Raw genomic sequence first — 5372 nt, 5'->3', positions numbered from 1 at the left:
TAATCTCTCCAGGAAATGAATGGAATCCTATTCTTGGACTTCTTAACATCTGTGTTAGATAAATTTACGTTGCAACAGTCTGAGTTTGCCAAGACATTAGGCAAAATCAATCATTCTGATCTTAGCATATAGATTTAATAGTTGGAGAAATAAGAGGAAATAGTAAGTTTTTAGGCCTAAGATACCTGTGCTAAAGCTTTTTATAAAGTCTGTATGGAGAGTTTTTTTATTGATTCAAAAGCAGTACCTTTATTTACATCAGCTATTATTCCTTGTGTATGGTTTTCTGTGTAGGGAACTCTCCTTGGGGAAATTGGCCTTAATGCCTCATCTTAAAAGCATCCAATATTTCTATTAAATTCTACCATCTTCTTCCCCATTGCGATCCTGGCACAAGTAAGTTTATGGAAAAGAACAAGAATTAATAGATATGAGGACTAAATGGGACAGAATTTAACAGTCATGGAATGATCACATTAGCTTGCATTGGGAAGGCATCAGAAGCTGCCAGATGTTTATCCTTTGCATTCCTTGGCCCTTGGCTCCTTCCTCTATCCTCAAAGCCATAAGCATAGAATCTTTCTTCTTTCCTTACATTGCCTTAGTATTCTGTAGCATCTTCTTCTGTGATATACTTATATGTCTCTTATAACCTATGATAATATCATTGGGTCCATGTAGATAATCCAGGTTAATTGACTCAGTAATTCCACTTCTGAATATTTATCCAAAGAAAACAAAACACCAATTCAAAAAGATATATACATCCCTTTGATCTTTTGTAACAGTATCTACAATGGCCAAGATATGAAAGCAACCTAGATATTCATTGATAGATGACTGAATAAAAGTTGTGATATGTATTCACACATGCATAAATGGAACATTATACAACAATAAAAAATAATGAAGTTTTATCATTTGCTACGACATGTATTAATCCAGAGAATATTATTCTAAGTTAAATAATTCAGGAAGAGAAAGGCAAATAGCATGTGGTTTCACTTATATGTGAAATCTAAAACAAGACAAAGAAAAGCCAGACTCATAGAAACATAGACCAAAGGGATGGTTACCAGAAAAGAGGTGGTGGAGATAGGTAAAATGGAGAAGAGGAATATAATCAATAATATTGTGGTAAGTTTACACAATGACCATTGATTATGAGAATTAGTGGATTGATCACATTGTAAGGTATAAAAATATCAAACCTTTATATTGTACACCGGAAACTAATATAATCAATATAACACAACACAGTTTTTACTTGACTATTTCTGCCCTCATGCCCTGTCACTCTCTTTCTCCCTTCTTCCATGTACTTTTGGAAATATAAATTGCCTTGTAAAAAGTGTGGCTACTGTCAACCATCATGGTGGAGAGACCATGTGGAAAGATCATGATCATGGTATATAACACACTTATTCAACAAATATTTAGTTATAACGCCCTTAATATTCTAGGTAAACAGTATGAAAAAACGGTAAATATCTCTGCTTTGATTTAGAGAAGTGAAAAAGTAAAACATTAATTAATTAACAATTATCTAATATGTCAGATAGTGGCAATGCTACAATGAAACGCAAAGAGAAAAAGGGGTAGAGAGTACCTGAAAGGCTTCTCTGACAAAGTGATGGGGTAGTTATAGAAGGCTTCTCTAACAAAGTGAACTATAGCCAAAATTTGAGAAAGGCCAGTGCTAAACTGTGGCATTATCTAAGCAATAGTGTTGATGGCTTGGCATTCACCATATTTAAGGTAGGTGGAGGAGAGGGAGGGAAAAGAACAGTGGTGGAAAAATTAAGATCAGTGAGTTAATAGGGATCCTCTGGGTGGCTTTAAGGTAAGGAGGGTCATGATCCGATTTTGATGTTAATGAAAATCTAGAACACAGTGCATTGAGAGGATAATTTCATGGATGACAAAATCACCATGCAATTCACCCCTTCTTTCATTAGAAAAAAAAAACAGAGAGTCATTTCAAGAAACAAAAAAACTGTGATAACCCAACCCTCTCAACCTGAGATCCAGAAATATAATCAATTAACTGGATAGATAAATAAGAAAAGGGAACTCCAGTATATTGTTGGTGGGAATGCAGACTGGTGCAGCCACTGTGGAAAACAGTATGGAATTTCCTCAAATAACTAAAAATGAAACTGCTGTTTGACCCAGCAATTCCACTGCTGGAATTACACCCTAAGAATCCTGAATCACCAATTCAAAAGAACCTATGCACCCCAGTGTTCATAGCAGCTTTATTTACAATGGTCAAGTGCTGGAAACACCCTAAGTGTCCATTAGTAAATAAGTGGATCAAAAAATTACGGTACATTTTACACAATGGGATACTATGCAGAAGAAAGAAACAAAGATCTTATATCAGCAGCATGGATAGAACTGGGGAGTATTATGCTAAGTGAAAAAAAGCCAGGCTACAAAAGACAAATACCATATGATCTCACCTACAAGTGGAACCTAATCAACAAAACGAACAAGTGAGCAAAATAGAACCAGGGACATGGAAATAAAGAACAAACTGACTGTGACCAGATGAGGGAGGCACATAAAGGGGGAAAGAAGTGGAAGGGTCAAGTCAAGGAACATGTATAAAGGAGAAAGTGTTGTCAAAAAAACATGTATAAAGGACACATAGACAAAACCAAAGGGGGATAGGATTAAGGGTGGGAGGTGGGGATGGCTGAAGTAGGAGGGACTGATGAGGGAAAATGGAGACAACTGTCCTTGGGAGATAATAAAAAAATTAAGAAAAAAATGTAAAAGACCCATGGATAAAGGTAAGGCAGGGAGGATTGAATGTGGGATGTGGGGATTGGGTAGGGCAAGAGAGAGTAATGGGGAAAAAATGGGACAAATGTAATTGAACAACACTTAAAAATAAAAAATAAAGAAATATGTCTATAAATACATTGAAAATCTAGAGGAAATTAACGATTCTTTAGCAAAATATAAATAACAAAACAGAATAGAGAAATAAGTAAAAAATAAAATACCACAGATGTATTTAAAATGACACCAAGGGACTTCTGGCCAAGATGGAGGCATAGGTAGACACGATGTGCATCCTCGCACAACAAAATTAAGGATAACAAAAATTTAGAAACAAAAAGAACAACCAGAACTGACAGAAATTGAACTATATGCAAGTCCAACAACCATTCATCCAGACTGGTAGGAGGGGAGGAGTCGGCGGCCAGCAGAGAGGGGTTGTGGAAGGAAAAAGTGGCAACTGGCGACCCATGAGTGCAGGCAGAGGTTGGCAGACCCCAGGCGTGCAGATAAACGAGGAAAAAATGGGGAGTGAGACAGACTACACAACCCAGGGCCCCGACACTGAGAAATAAAGCCTAAAAGCACCAATTGAAAACACTTCTGGAGGTTGAGGTGTTGGAAGAGACTCCCAGCCTTATAAGAGAGTTCATTGGAAAGAACCACAGGGTCCTAGAATATACACAAGCCCATGCACCCGGGAACTAGCACCAATTTGGGCCCAATTTGCTTGTGGAAAGCTAAAGAAGGCACTGAAATTCGACGGAGAGCAAAGCAAGCACCATTATTCCCTCTTTGACCCCGCCCCCACATACAGCATAACAAGCCAGCCACTGGGTTGCCCCGCCCTGGTGAACACCTAGGGCTCCGCCCCTCATACATAACAGCTACAACCAGACCAGGAGAAAATGGCTTAAAGAGAGGAATGGATCAAAGCCCCAGAGCCAATACTTTCAAGCAACCAAGAAATAGTCAGCCTATCAGATGCACAATTCAAAGCACTGGTGATCAGGATGCTCACAGAATTGGTTGATTTTGCTGACAAATTAGATGAAAAAATGAAGGCTACACTAAATGAAACAAAAGAAAACACACAGGGAACCAATAGTGATGGGAAGAAAACTGGAATTCAGATCAGTGGAGTGGACCAGAAGGAAGAGAGAAACATTCAACCAGAACAAAATGAAGAAACAAAAATTCAGAAAAATGAGGAGAGACTTAGGAACCTCCCAGACATCTTTAAATGTTCCAACATCCGAATTATAGGAGTACCAGAAGGGGAAGAGGAAGAGCAACACATGGAAAACTTATTTGAACAAATAATAAAGGAGAATTTTCCCATTCTGGCAAAGGGAATAAACTTCCAGGAAATCCAGGAAGCTCAGAGAGTCCCAAAAAAGTTAGGCCCAAGGAGGAACACACCAAGGCACATCATAATTACATTAGCCAAGATTAAAATGAAGGAAAGAATCCTAAAAGTAGCAAGAGATAAGGGGACAGTAATATACAAAGTAGTTCCCATCAGACTGTCAGCGGATTTCTCAAAAGAGGTCTTGCAGGCTAGAAGGGGCTGGAAAGAAGTATTCCAAGTCATGAAAGGCAAAGACCTACCTCTAAGATTGCTCTATCCATTAAAGCTTTTATTTAGAATGGAAGGGCAGATAAAGTGGTTCTCAGATAAGGTCAAATTCAAGGAGTTCACCATCACCAAGCCCTTATTATATGAAATGTTAAAGGGACTTATCTAAGAAAAAGAAGATAAAAAATATGAACAGTGAAAAGACAGCAAAACTCACAGTTATTAACAACCACACCTAAAACAAAAGCAAACCAAGAGAACAGCTAGATCAGGAGCAGAACCATAGAAATGGAGATAATGTGGAGGGTTAGCAATGGGAGTGAGAGGAGGAGAAGAGGGGAGAAGGTACAGAGAATAAGTAGCATAGACAGTAGGTAGAAAATAGACAGGGGAGTGGCAAGAATAGTATGGGAAATATAAAATCTAAAGAACTTGTGACACATGGACATGAACTGAAGAGGGGAATGTGGATGGGAGGGCATGTCCAGCGTGGAGGGGAATAAAAGGGGGAAATGGGACAACTGTAATGGCATAATCAATAAAATATATTAAAATTATTTTTAAAAATAAATAAAATAAAAAAATGACACCAAGGGTAGATGTCTTACAGTTTTTTCTAACTTGTAAAATGCACACTAATGCCATTCTTTTGAAGCAATTTAGTTACAATAGAAGTATACAAATCGATTAATATAATAAAGGTTACTTAGCAAAGTCAGTAAAAAGCATTCATTTATTTCAAAATAAAGAACAAGAACAGAAAGTTTTGTATCCAGTATTACTCAACATAGTTTAAAAAATTCCTGTCTGTCATACAGAGGAGGGAGAGTTATATCATTTAAAAGAAATATCTCTTTCTACAAACAACGTGACTGAATATCTAAAGAAAATTCTATTACAAACTATCTGAATTTATTTCTGTGGCTGAATTAAGACAAATAATTAAATATCAGAAACTTTTTTTCTTAATGCTCGCAGAGAGAAGATAGAAATAAAAAAATAT

The sequence above is a fragment of the Sturnira hondurensis genome, unplaced genomic scaffold (assembly GCF_014824575.4).
Source record: "Sturnira hondurensis isolate 20B ecotype Veracruz unplaced genomic scaffold, ASM1482457v3 Scaffold0025379, whole genome shotgun sequence".
Classification (NCBI taxonomy): domain Eukaryota; kingdom Metazoa; phylum Chordata; class Mammalia; order Chiroptera; family Phyllostomidae; genus Sturnira; species Sturnira hondurensis.
The sequence above is the reverse complement of the archived record's forward strand: the minus strand, read 5'-3'. Positions refer to the sequence as shown.